Here is a 12,640-nt window from a genome sequence, read left to right on the forward strand (position 1 = left end):
ATTAAACTACATTACACTATTTTAAACTATATTAAACTACATTAAACTATTTTAAACTATATTAAACTACATTAAACTATATTAAACTACATTAAACTATATTAAACTACATGAAACTATATTAAACTATATTAAACTACATTAAACTATATTAAACTACATTAAACTATTTTAAACTATATTAAACTACATTAAACTATTTTAAACTATATTAAACTTCATTAAACTACATTAAACTACATTAAACTATATTAAAATTACATTAAACTACATTAAATTATATTAAACTACATTAAACTATTTTAAACTATATTAAACTTCATTAAACTATTTTAAACTATATTAAACTCCATTAAACTACATTACACTATTTTAAACTATATTAAACTACATTAAACTATTTTAAACTATATTAAACTACATTAAACTATATTAAACTACATTAAACTATATTAAACTATATTAAACTACATGAAACTATATTAAACTATATTAAACTACATTAAACTATATTAAACTACATTAAACTATTTTAAACTATATTAAACTACATTAAACTATTTTAAACTATATTAAACTACATTAAACTATATTAAACTACATTAAACTACATTAAACTATATTAAACTACATTAAACTACATTAAATTATATTAAATTATATTAAACTACATTAAACTACATTAAACTATTTTAAATGATATTAAATTATATTAAACTACATTAAACTACATTAAACTATATTAAACTACATTAAACTACATTAAATGATATTAAATTATATTAAACTACATTAAACTACATTAAACTATATTAAACTACATTAAACTACATTAAATTATATTAAATTATATTAAACTACATTAAACTACATTAAACTTTCCTTCAAACAGATTGGACAAATGTCACATGTGATGACAGTGCTGCTTTTCACAGATATTTAAAAAACACACACACACACCCTCACACACACACACACACCTACACACACACACACACACACACACATATACACACACACATTCACCTACACACACCCTCACACACACACACACACACACACACACACTTACACGCACACACACACACACACACACACATATACACACACCCTCATACACACACACACACACACAGATACACACACACACACACTTACACACTTACATGTAAACACACACACACACACATATACACACACATTCACACACACACACACACCCTCACATACACACACACACAGATACACACACACATACACACACACACACACACACACACTTACACACACTTACACACACACACACACAAAGGGCTTAAGCCGCTCCCCTGTCAGCGGCTGCATCACTGGATTACTGCTACATTCTTTGTGGGGTTTTCACTTGTCAGAGCAAGCAGAGGCACAACGTCAGCAATACCAAAAAATACCAACAATAACACCAGCAGAGGAGAGAGAGACAGAGAGAGAGAGAGAGAGAGAGAGAAAGAAAGAGAGAGAGAGAGAGTGAGCAAGAGAGAGAAAGACAGAGATACAGACAGACAGAGGTCTGAACCCACAGCTGTTTGTGTCAGACTGCAGTGGAAGCTCCTCTTCTCCTAAAATGACTCCCATTAAATGCTCAAATCTGTTCAGTTGTTTTCATTTCATTGACTCCAAATGTGTTGGAACACGTTCATCTCTCAGACCAGTTGGTTCAGAATCAGTCTGATCCCAGATCAGTGGACTGGATGTTGTTCACTTCTCCTCCATTCCCGTGTCTGTGTTTGTTCATTCCATCTCTGCTCAGTGCATTTGTCCGTAGACGCTCAGCGTCCATGCACTTCAATGGGACTGAGTGGAACTGCTGGAAAAACCACTACAAACTGGACCAGCACTGGACACATCACACCTGTTGTCCCGCCCCCGGACGCTCGGCGTCTCTGTTGGTGAACGAAGCCGTGGGCGGAGCTCGGCCGGGCCGGACGCTCAGCTTCCGCGTGCCGATCGGAGGACGGGTCCGAAGGCTGAATGCGGTTTGATTGACAGTTGTTTTCAGATCTGCTCCTTCACTGACACAGTTCAGTTTAATACCGTCACACATTCTGCTGTGAAATCACAGAAACCAAATGAACTGTTCATTTACTGACCTGAAAGAAAACACAACCACTGGACTAACTGGTACACTGGACTGGACTAACTGGTACACTGGACTGGACTAACTGGTACACTGGACTGAAGGGACATGTTGTCTTGTTTACTTGGTTCGATAAGGTCACTGAGCATTTTCTGAAAAAGGAACGGAGGATGAATTTATGTTGAAATAACTGGACAGTTTTTTTGATGTAAGTGACAGTGAGCTTCAGCTGTCTGAAAGACGAACAGACGACACTGACACAACATCAGCAATACCAACAATACCACCACCACCAGGGAAGAGAGAGAGAGAGAGAGAGAGAGAGAGAGAGAGAGAGAGAGAGAGATGAGTAATGGCAGAAGTGAAAGAACAGTGGAGTTAGAAGAGAGAGAGGGAGCATTACAGAGAAAACACAAGACAGGTGAGAGAGAGAGAGAGTGAGCAAAAGAGTGAGCGAGAGAGAGAGACAGAAAGAGAGAGAGAGTGAGAGAGAGAGAGAGAGATTAGTAAGGGCAGAAGGGAAAGAACAGTGGAGTTAGAAGAGAGAGAGGGAGCATTACAGAGAAAACACAAGACAGGTGAGAGAGAGAGAGAGTGAGCAAAAGAGTGAGCGAGAGAGAGAGAGTGAGCGAGAGAGACAGAAAGAGAGAGAGAGTGAGCGAGAGAGAGAGAGAGAGTGTGAGTGAGCGGCAGAGGCTTGTGGGTGTGTCATAGTAATTTAGTTCCTCAAGGAAGTCCAAGTCAACATTATCTGAAGTCAGGGCTGAAGCAGTGACAGCGCAGCAGGAGGGTCTGTTTTCTGGAACTTCTGCTTCTGCTCATGTTGGAAAATGAAAGGATCTGATTAAAGCGCCTGGTGTGTGTGGGCTGTGACAGAACCAGAACCAGAACCCAGAACCCAGACCCATCTGACCCAGGACAGGAGGGAGGAGGACCCAGCAGACACAGGTAAGACCCTTCTGCTCTGGACATATGACTGTAGAACCAAACCCAAAACCCCCTGGACCCCCTGGACCCAGAAGAACAGGTTCAGGTCTAGGGTTAGGGTTAGGTGTGTGTTTTTGGTGTGCAGCACAGACAGACAGATTGGAACATGTTGTTATCTGCTCTCTCTCACTTCCCCATGTTGAGTGCATGTGCGCTCACAGTCCTGTTCAAACATGTACAGAGAATGAACAGATGAAAACACACTGGGTCTGAACAGGCTGACACTTACTCACTTCTGAAGGCCCTACACCTTCAGTTTCCACTGCTCCACTGGGGCTGAATTCTCAGCTGAACACGGTGGGAGTGGGAGCTTGAACTTTGCACCACACACATTTCAAACTACAGGCCGTTGACGCGTGAATTCAACTGTTCGAGGTTTTCGCTTCCCTTTTGAGGCGTCGCAGATGGAGGCAGGTTTGAGCAACAGACACTTCAAAGAGTTGTGCAATCAGTCCAACTGCAATATGTGCTGTTTTTACGTTTCAAAAGGCTTCCTTGTGTCTAATCACAGTCAATAGAAGAAGGAATGAAAGGAAAACAATGGACTTAAATGTGAAGCTGAACATGTAACTGTGCATGTGTGTAAACTCATGCATTAGTTTGAACATGTGAAGTTCACATAAAACAGATGATTCCTGCTCCTACTGTCAAGTTTATTAAAGCGGAGTTTAAGAACTGTCACACAGGAAGTGACAGCTGCACAAAAAGAGCGCACTGTTACCTTCCTATAGTGGGAGGAATGCCTTTTGTCTACTTTTTTTTTTCTTTTTTACATTTGCAGGCATGTTCATTAGGGTGGTCCAAAAAAATGTGTTTTTCAGATTCTCTGGATTAGAACCTGCATTTGGTTCAATATGTGGCCAAATTACTTCAGTCCAAATGTTATGCAAATTCATTAATATTCAGAGGTGTCCCAGACAGGTGCAGATGTCTCTGTATACTCTAACAGAACTGTTCAAATGAATAAGGCAGATCAGAAGAATCTGTCATTTTATTCTCCAAATCAAACTGACACTCACATAAAAATGTTCCTTAGAAAGTCCAACAACCACTGTTGGTTTATTGAAATGACCAAAAATGTTCCTGTGTTCTTTGACAACTTGTTGCCAGTACTGTTTGTGATCTGCATTTGTTGTTCGGCTACAGTTGAAGTCTGGAATAAGCTCCGCCCCTCTGTCAGTGACATCATTGACAGCTTTAGTGGAATGCCCAGTTTTCTCCTCCTTCTGAAAGTCTGCATCATCAGCCCAGTCTACTGGAGGAACTGTTCAGAATGTTTGTGGCAGATCCAAAGGTTCAAACAAACGCATGGTGCTGGTGGAGACAAAAGCCCTGATCTGCTTCCCTTCACAATCTGATGGATGAAGGACATCCCAACGCTTTAGAGGAACCAAAGAACCTGCATTTAACATCAGGTGGTCCACCATCAGCTGCTTCTGCTCTGGTGTCACACTGGAGTCACAGAATGGACCACAACCAGTTCTACACTCCAGTACCACAGATGTGGGCGGAGTTACTTCATCCATATATTTACTCCAGTACCACAGATGTGGGCGGAGTTACTTCATCCATATATTTACTCCAATACCACAGATGTGGGCGGAGTTACTTCATCCATATATTTACTCCAGTACTACAGATGTGGGCGGAGTTACTGCATCCATATATTTACTCCAGTACCACAGATGTGGGCGGAGTTACTTCATCCATATATTTACTCCAGTACCACAGATGTGGGCGGGGTTACTTCATCCATATATTTACTCCAGTTCCATAGATGTGGGCGGAGCTACTTCATCCATATATTTACTCCAGTACCACAGATGTGGGCGGAGTTACTTCATCCATATATTTACTCCAGTACCACAGATGTGGGCGGAGTTACTTCATCCATATATTTACTCCAGTTCCACAGATGTGGGCGGAGTTACTTCATCCATATATTTACTCCAGTTCCACAGATGTGGGCGGAGTTACTTCATCCATATATTTGTAGCTGAATCCCTCAGACCTTGGTTCTGATAGTTCTGCTCTTCTCTTACAGCTCAGCTCGTCTCGTCTGTGCTGAAAATGAACAATTAGTCCATTTACAGGAAACTTCAGCAACTTGTGCAACCTCTAAAACATCTGCTTTTTCTTCCAAATATTTTCCTAAGTCATCTTTTGAATGCATAAACCTAATGCAGGGTTCTAATGAAGGTGATCTGAAACAGTGTTTTTGACCAGGACTGTTGGACCACCCTGGTGTCCGTCCTGAACCTCCATCTACTGCTCTGTGTTCTCTGCTCCTGTTAGCTTTAATGTATGCTCTGATTCGGACACTGCATTCAAATTTATCCAACTTTCATTTGTTGCTTACCCTAACTCGTCCTTTGAAGGTGTACCTACCCTGTCAATCAATGGCAGCTTGTCAATAGAGGGCGCTAGCCCCCCCCCCCCCATCTCATATGAAGAAGACGATAGGAATCACAAGAACAAATTTGACAAAAACATGAATATTTAAATAACTGAGCTGTACATGATACAGAGGACTGTGTAGAATCTGAGTCTAGTGGAGTTTAAAAAGGTTTTCATCATTCAGTGAATTGTCCAGTCATGTGTTTCCTGTTTGGGGCGCCGCCCAAAAACTCCATAGACTCCTTATAAATGGTGACACCCCCCCACCCCACAGGAGTAAACGTCACATCCCAAAAAGGATCCAAACCTTCTTCAGAAATACAATTTCACCAGATCATCTAACCCAGGGGTGAATGGGGGGGGGGGGGGGGGGGTGTAGGCACAAAAATAGTCTGAAGAATTTTTTTTCAATTTCCCAGCAGCAATAATCCGACAATGTCCTTTAAAATGGGATTTTCTTTCTGTCTTTCTTTCTTTCTTTCTTTCTTTTCTTTTCTTTTCTTTTTTTTTTTTACATAAAATGCTGTCGACTGTAAACTCCTGCAGATTTCCTCCATTTGTGATGTTGTTGTGTGTTGGCTCCGCCCAGTCACCACAAACTGAATCCTGTCCACTGATTGGCTCCTGAGCCACGCATTCAGCCACTCAGGACTTTCATGGAACTCTCTGTTACCGTCTATGCTCCGTCCATTTGTTTTCTTTTCCAGACAGTATGAATACTCCATAATGTAAAATTGCACATCATAAAACCAACATTTAGGATATTATTGTAGGTGACACCTGTCACACACCTCTAGGGTTGAACACACTTTTTCAGCTCAAAGATAAAATGATGTACATCCATTATTCATTGATAAATATCAGTGGATTGATCAGTAGGTAATAAACTCCTGGTCGTTTTGGCTGGATCTGTCAGTGGGAACAGGACTGACTATGATGTGGATGACAGGGTTTGGATCTGGGCAGAAGCAGAAACAGTAACAGCATCACTGAGCCCATGGGCTAATGTCTGTTTCATTATCGCATGTGATGAACTGCCACTCCCCCCACCCCTGGTTTACATACAAGAATAAGAACAATAAGAATACCACTGAAGTTCAGTAAGTCAACAGATCTTTCACTCAAAAAGTTCTGTTGCTCTTAGAAAGGTCAGTCTTAATCTATTTGTCCATTTTTTTAATGTCATTTTACTAATTTTACACTTTTAAAGCCTTGGGCTCTAAGCACAGATTAGACTTTTATTTACAGAATTGATGGTTTTGTGGTGACACAACAGTAAACATTCAAACCCAGTGTTCAGAACTCAGAGCTCCTCCTTCACCCTGAACTCTGTGCATGTGTGGATCCACTGTTTCTGTTTAAATTCCACAGTTTCCAGGTTGTTCCATACACACAAACAGTTGAATCTGGTCCCAGTCATATGTCTGTCCAATTAGATTCAATTCACATCAATATTAGTTGAGTTCTAATTTTAAATGTGTGGGAAATGGGATTTTCAGTGTTCAGTGTAAATGTCCACAGAGTCCACATTCCACAGTGGATGTGGACAATTTAGTTCCAGATACAAGAGATTGTTCTAAGCTACAGGTGGATCCAATTGGAGGAGAATTGGAGTCGTTTTGAATTTTGGATGAATTTCTGAAAATGTCTCAATGATGACAGATGGAAAACTGTAGATGTTGTGACCTTGCTGTGACCTTGAACTTTGTCCTACTGGGACCAAAATGGAATGGGTTGGTCCCAGGGCCTAGGCCTATCTGTGGGGAAGATTTGGGAAAGATGGGGGGAAGAGTTTTATACTAAAGATGAGAACAAACAAACAAACAAACAAACAAAACAAAGTGATCACAATACCTCCGTCAGGAGGTATTGTGCGAGCGCAGACCTTTGCCAAGACAGATCTGCCCCTACGATCACCACCAAAATGTAATCATTTCTTCCTTGTGCCAGTATCAACATTTCCTGAAAATTTCATGAAAATCCATCCATAACTTTTTGAGTTATCTTGCTAACAAACAAACAAACAAGCAAACAAACACAAAACAAAGTGATGACAATACCTCCGGGAGGAACTATTAGAAACGATCTGACATCTAAGTTCCACATATTATTATTAGAACTGTTGTAAATGTACTGACATTAGGTTTGAATAGATTCAGTTCCACCCACAGGAACTAGCCCCCCCCCCACCAAGGGACAAGAACTGTCCCCAACAGGGACAAGCTCAGCTCCTCTGTGAAATGTCCAGCCTAGCAGAGCTGAATGGACTAAACACCCCCTGATCCAACTATGTTTTTCTGCACCCCCAAAAAAGCAAAATGCCCCCCCCCCCCACACACACACACACGACGTCCTGGTCCCATCTCTGACCTTTTCATGGTGTTGTTCTCTCTGTAAACTCACTGTATTTTCTAAACATAACTCAGTCAAATCAACAGCAGATTATTTCAGCTGTTACCAGTCGCACATCCACCCGTTCTGTTTTCACCTTTCACAGTAAAAGAAGACATATCCAGATTATTATCATTGATAGGACTGGTGACAAATACAATATGAATGCTGTGGTGAATAATCTCAACTAGTTTTCATTAACATCGGCCCAGAATTGGCAGCAAAAATACCTGACATTAGAACCGATAAACAAAATGAACCACTTCTACAAAGGAACCCAGACACAGTCTTTGTCTGTGCTGTGACTGAGTCTGAGACCTTAACCACTGTTCATACATTTAAAAATAAAACCTCTGCAGACTGTTATGACTTAGACATGATCTTAGTCAAAAAGTAATAATTAGTATTTTGAAACCACTAACATGTATTTGTAACCTGTCATTTCAAACTGGTGCATTTCCGAACAAACTGAAAATCGCAAAAGTAAAACCTTTATATAAAAATGGGAACAAACACATCTTCAGAAACTACTGACCCGTCTCTCTGCTCCCACAATTTTCAAAAAGTCTGGAAAAATTATTTAATAATAGGCTAGAAACCTTTTTAAGCAAATATGACCTAATAAATGAAAGTCAGTATGGATTTAGAGCAAAGAGGTCAACTTCAATGGCAATAGTGGAAGCAGTGGAAGAGATTACAAATGCACTGGATACTAAAAAATATGCAGCTGGAATATTTATTGACTTAAAGAAAGCCTTTGACACAGTCACTCAATTTTAATCCATAAATTGAAACGGTATGGCATTAGGGGAGTGGCCTTGAATTAGCTCAAAAGCTATTTGACGAGGAGACAGCAGTATGTGAGGATGGGGGAGTATACATCTGGATATCTGGACATTGTGTGTGGGGTCCCTCAAGGTTCAATATTGGGGCCCAAATTGTTTATTTTATATATAAACAATATATTCAATGTATCTAAAGCTTTAAAATTAATATTATTTGCAGATGATACCAATATATTCTATTCTAATGATAATAAACTGATGGATATGATAAATAATGAATTAACCAAAATAAAATTATGGATGGACATGAATAAATTATTGCTAAATATAAACAAGACTAAGGCATTGTTGTTTGGCAATTATAAAAAAAAAAACCCTCAGAATTACGCATATGCATAAATAGTGTTCCGTTAGAAATAGTGTCAGAACACACATTTTTAGGTATAATTATTGACAATAAATTCAGCTGGAAATCACACATCAGATTCATCCAAACAAAAGGATCCAAAAGCATTTCCATCATTAACAAAGTAAAACACATCCTGGATTAGAAGGCACTCTATATACTGTACTGTTGTCTGGTCCTGCCATACCTGACCTACTGCAAAGAATTATGGGCAATAACTATAAAACTACTGTACACCCTCTGTTCATATTACAGAAACGTGCAGTCAGAGTCTTCCATAAAGTGGCTTATTTGGATCATACTCATTTATTATTCTGGCAGTCAAAACTATTAAAACTCAGTGATTTGGTAAATTTGTACACAGTTCTACTTCTGTATAAAGCCAGTAAAAATCAACTACCAGCCAACATACAAAAACTATTGGCTCATGGGGGGGGGGGGGGTAATAACCTGAGGGGATGTGGGAATTTCACAGTCCCAGCAGTGTGGACCACCAGGAACAGTATGTGTGTGTGTGTGTGTCAGTGTGGCTCAGGCTTTGGAATGGGTCAGGGGTAGACCTCCAGCACAGTCCACATATTCACAACTTCAAACAAATGCACAAAGAAATGTGATTTACACAATATGTGGCTCAAGGAAGAGTGGGATCATTATGTGGATTTGTATGGTGTGTGTGTGTGTGTGTGTGTGTGTGTGTGTGTGTGTGTGTGTGTGTATGTATGTGTGTATGTGACTGTATGTGTGTATGTGTGTACATATACACCATTATCACCTTTCAGAGTAAAAGTCCTGAACATATACACCATTATCACCTTTCACAGTAAAAGTCCTAAACATATACACCATTATCACCTTTCACAGTAAAAGTCCTAAACATATACATCATTATCACCTTTCACAGTAAAAGTCCTGAACATATACACCATTATCACCTTTCACAGTAAAAGTCCTGAACATATACACCATTATCACCTTTCACAGTAAAAGTCCTAAACATATACACCATTATCACCTTTCAGAGTAAAAGTCCTAAACATATACACCATTATCACCTTTCAGAGTAAAAGTCCTGAACATATACACCATTATCACCTTTCAGAGTAAAAGTCCTGAACATATACACCATTATCACCTTTCAGAGTAAAAGTCCTGAACATATACACCATTATCACCTTTCAGAGTAAAAGTCCTGAACATATACACCATTATCACCTTTCAGAGTAAAAGTCCTAAACATATACACCATTATCACCTTTCAGAGTAAAAGTCCTAAACATATACACCATTATCACCTTTCAGAGTAAAAGTCCTAAACATATACACCATTATCACCTTTCACAGTAAAAGTCCTGAACATATACACCATTATCACCTTTCAGAGTAAAAGTCCTAAACATATACACCATTATCACCTTTCACAGTAAAAGTCCTAAACATATACACCATTATCACCTTTCACAGTAAAAGTCCTGAACATATACACCATTATCACCTTTCACAGTAAAAGTCCTAAACATATACACCATTATCACCTTTCAGAGTAAAAGTCCTGAACATATACACCATTATCACCTTTCACAGTAAAAGTCCTAAACATATACATCATTATCACCTTTCAGAGTAAAAGTCCTGAACATATACACCATTATCACCTTTCAGAGTAAAAGTCCTGAACATATACACCATTATCACCTTTCAGAGTAAAAGTCCTGAACATATACACCATTATCACCTTTCAGAGTAAAAGTCCTGAACATATACACCATTATCACCTTTCACAGTAAAAGTCCTAAACATATACACCATTATCACCTTTCAGAGTAAAAGTCCTAAACATATACATCATTATCACCTTTCACAGTAAAAGTCCTGAACATATACACCATTATCACCTTTCACAGTAAAAGTCCTGAACATATACACCATTATCACCTTTCACAGTAAAAGTCCAGTCACTCAATCACTTATAAATGTATAAAACAGGTTGTATAAATCTGCTGGTATGTGTGTTATTAAATAATTTCAAAGATAATAAATACATATTATAATAATTGTAGTTATTATAAAATGGCAGTGCGGTACCTCTGCTGCATCCTATCGTTTCTAACTTTAAATTATTTTGAAATGCATTGGAATTCAATGCCTAACCTGAGGCCAACCTCATTGGTCATATTAGTCAGCTGAAGTCGTATTAATTTTATTAGTGTATAATAATGATAAAAATTACAGTTTGAAGTGATTTGAAGCATTTATAATGTTAATTTTGCTCCAGCTTCCAGCCCCCCCTCCCCAGCTGCTGTTTAACCCTTTCATGCATGCACAGTGGTCACTCCAGTGGTCACTCCAGTGGTCAGTTCTTCTCCAGCTGTTCTCTTGCATATTCATGGGTTTGGTTGTTTCAGTTCCATATCAGCCAACACAGTGGACACTAATGCACCATCCCATAATAATACACTGACATTCAGACCAGTACTGTAACTGTACTGTTCTCTTCTTAAACAAAAAGGTTTTTTTATATTATCTCCATGATGTGAGTAATAACTAGTATTAGAGTATGAGAAAACAGGAGAAAACATCAGAGGAGCTGCATCCAAAATGTTTTCATTTCATAGTTTTCACACAGTTTATCACTTTCTGATGCTGCTTTTTAAATACATATTCCTTTGCTTCAAAAACCAAACATGGTGTCCAGATGAGTGGAAATTTTTGTAACTTTGTGAAAAATAGGTTATTCTTTCTTTCAAAGGTCTTTTTATTAATAACAGAACATGAATAAGATATTCACTAAACAGGAAGGATATTTTAGATTTTGTAAACATCTACCCATGAAACAACGCATAACCCCACCCAGACAGGAACACATACAAACAACCACTGAAAAAAATGAATGAAAAGACAGAATGAGAATTATTTAAAAAATATTAACAACCATATTTAAACAGCATTAATAAGTGCAGTATAAAAAAATTTATATAAACTGTACACACACACACACACACACACACACACACACATATATATATATATATATATATATATATATATATATATATATATATGACAATAGGAAAAAGAGCAAGGGAAAAGAAAATAAATAATATCAAATAAAATTAAAAAAATATAATAATAATAATAATAATAATAATAATAATAGTAATAATTATTATTATTATTATTATTATTATTATTATTATTATTATTATTATTGTTATTATTATTATTATTATTCATTTATTATCTGAACCCGCTTATTATTATTATTATTATTATTATTATTAATAATAATAATAATAATAATAATAATAATAATAATAATAATAATAATAACAATAATAATAATACATTAAAATGTATTTATTACACGAAAAATAGGTTCATTAAAAAAATTAATTGCTTTATTTTTCCATGCCTTATGAGGAATAAACACGCTCAGGAAAAAAATCTTGACTAAGGTTCTCATAAGTCATGCATGAAAGGATTAAACAGAAATGGGTCGTGGTGACTGTGAAGGTCTACTTAATGAAGGGGAGGTGGTCTAACTGACCAGGTGATAAAGTGAAA

At 37.7% G+C, this 12,640-nt stretch overlaps 1 protein-coding gene across 3 annotated transcripts in view; it reads left to right on the forward strand.

The window, feature by feature from the left end:
- Window positions 1-2,782: 2,782 nt before the first annotated feature.
- Window positions 2,783-12,640, forward strand: part of LOC115436014 (tumor necrosis factor, alpha-induced protein 8-like protein 2 B) — a 45,294-nt gene continuing 35,436 nt past the window's right edge. For 2 of the 3 annotated variants that reach the window (XM_030158701.1, XM_030158700.1), the window contains exon 1: window positions 2,783-3,061. The gene's annotated coding sequence lies outside the window, so the exon portion shown is untranslated. The remainder of the gene's footprint in view (window positions 3,062-12,640) is intronic. The other variant, XM_030158699.1, reaches the window with a different exon arrangement.

Source organism: Sphaeramia orbicularis, chromosome 16 (genome assembly GCF_902148855.1).
Source record: "Sphaeramia orbicularis chromosome 16, fSphaOr1.1, whole genome shotgun sequence".
NCBI lineage: Eukaryota > Metazoa > Chordata > Actinopteri > Kurtiformes > Apogonidae > Sphaeramia > Sphaeramia orbicularis.